Source organism: Tupaia chinensis, unplaced genomic scaffold, assembly GCF_000334495.1.
Source record: "Tupaia chinensis unplaced genomic scaffold, TupChi_1.0 Scaffold000335_1, whole genome shotgun sequence".
NCBI lineage: Eukaryota > Metazoa > Chordata > Mammalia > Scandentia > Tupaiidae > Tupaia > Tupaia belangeri.
Window position 1 is genome coordinate 4,064,307 of NW_006159829.1, and position 2,385 is coordinate 4,066,691.

General features: G+C 52.0%; 1 protein-coding gene across 1 annotated transcript in view; it reads left to right on the top strand.

Annotated features, from left to right (window-relative positions):
- The window catches only part of COL22A1 (collagen type XXII alpha 1 chain), a 272,600-nt gene that overhangs the window by 64,284 nt on the left and 205,931 nt on the right, over window positions 1–2,385 (top strand). The window lies entirely within an intron of this gene.

Sequence of the window (2,385 nt, forward strand, 5' to 3'; positions counted from 1 at the left end):
ATGAACCTTCTAAGCGTTGTTTTTGCCCTGGGGCAGGCCTCTCTCTCTCTCTTTTTTTTTTTTTTTTTGAGAGGTTTTCATCGTAGTTTTTCTGCACTCACCAGAAAGACAGAGAGAGACAAAAAGTGAGAAATCACCCCCTGGGGGGATGACCACACCACAATCCCTTCCTCTCCATTCTCCTCTCGGAATCTTAGGCACGCACGCACACATGCCTGGCATGAGTTTAAGCCACCAGGTCCGGGACTCGAACCATGGTCAACTACATGGGAGTCCAGTGACATAGCTATTACTCCAACTGCTGGTCCCAAGGCCTCTTAACTGCTCTGAATTTCCCATTTGCCCCACTAGCAAAATGAGGCAAAGGTAAGTGCAGAAAAACAACTTCTCTGTTCTTCAAACACCTGGCCCGCAGTGGACAGTCCGTGAGTGATGGCTGTCCTTTTTGGTGGGTGTGGTAATAACTGCTTCCTCCTAGGCCCGCAGTGCTTAGGGAAAACCCCAGACAAGATACAGTCTCGTCCCTACAAGAGTTGGCCTGGCCGACAGAGTCACTCAGCACCTCCAAAGTCACTGTCCTTGTCAGCATCTACTCTCCTTTTCAGGCACCTCACATGGATTCTCTCACTTACTTCTTGTAACTTTTAAGTCTCATCACGTTTTTAGTGAGAATGACACTTTTTAGACATTAAAGACTTGTCCTTGATCACAGAGGCGGAGTGTGGCAGGGGCAGGATTTGAACCTATGTCTGTTGAACTTGAGTCCTGTGCGCACGTGGCAGCTGTGCCTCCCCTGGCACCCAGGCTGTGTATACCTGCCGAGTGCAGAGGACCGTGGACGTACGAGGAGCTGGGGACCTTGCACTGCACCTTCCTGTACCTGGCTCTGTGTTACCCACCTTGCAGATCATTGAAGTCCCACCTCAACCTGGTGGGGCGAGGCTAGGTGAACTGCCCACGTGATAGGTGAGCAAACAGCAGGTCAGAGGAGTGCGGTGACTCGTAATAGTGTGGTGGGCAGCAGGCAGGAAATGCCTGGCTATGCTTCATTCCCCAAGTCTGAGGCAAGACTCACTTCCTGGCGAATGTTGTCTCCAGGGGCTCGGTTCAAAGGAAAGGGAGGTCAGGGGAATGTTGCTCTGGAGTCTGCCTGGAGCTCTGATTATGCCCGTGGTGTAACCGTTACCTGGTTACCTACCTGATGGCACCAGCTGCTCCTGGGCTCGAGGAGCATGGCTGGAGGGGGTAGCACCAGCATCTCAGCCTACCTTCACTGTCTGGCCCCATGACCTACCAGCTTCATGGACCAAAGGAGTTGCTAGAGCTTTCTAAGCTTGGTGGTGGGTCTCCTTCAGGAATGGCAGCATAAGGAGGTCTGCAGCCCTCCCCAACAGGGATGAACCTGCTGGAATTCCAGGATTTCTCACCTTCTGCCTCCAGAGAGGCTGAACTCTCGACAGGTGCAGGCAAGAGTTAGGGGCTCTGTCCCCAACAACACGCATTTACATGGTAGGTGTTCAACCTCAGGCATGGTAAGCGAAAATGTAGAGGCGATGACAGACCTTGCCCCAGCTCACTCAGCGTGGGGCTTCCATGCTGGAAGATGCAAGCAGAGAAGATCAGAGGCCACTGCCCTGTCCCATGATGCTGCTGTTCTCAGGAAAGGGACCATTATCCTAGTCCCCAACTGCAGAGGAAGATGAGTTAGCCTTGGGAATGATGGTCCTTAGGAACAGAGATCGCTGAAGCACTCCCCAAAGGCATCAACCTTGAAACAAGAGTGTGGGGAAGTGTAAGTGTAAGGGTCCCCTGGAAGGGCCAACTCATGGTTGGACCCCACATGGCCGACTTGGTGGTTTGAGTCTCAGACACAGTGACTTGAAAAACGTGCCAGGCACGTGAGTGTGCATGGCCAAAATCCTGGTAGGAGAACGGAAGACAAGGGATTGCAGTGTGGCTATCCCCCCTCGGAGGTGATTACTCACCTTCCCTCTTTTTCTCCCTCTGTGTCTCTCTCCAGTGAGCACACATGCCCTGTAGCGAAAATTACTTTTTAAAAAAAGCACTATTGGAAAGAAAGGGGATTTGGGCACTAGGCAATTAAGAGGGGACTGGTAGAGCAGTGAGCTGAGCCACAGCTAGCAAGTTTGTCAGCGTGAACCAGGAAACAGCAGCTCCGAAGAGCTCTCCTGAGGTCCCTCAGTAACTGGGTCCCACAACAACTACCCACACAAAGGGGCCCTAATTTAGTCGGATCAGACAGAGGAGTAGTCAGTGCCATCGGGCATTGTAGAGAACAAGAAAGTAAGCAGCTGGAAATCGGTGCAGCCTAGAAGCTGGATCTAATATCAGCAAAGGTGTGCAGCTGAACTTAGAGATGAGGGA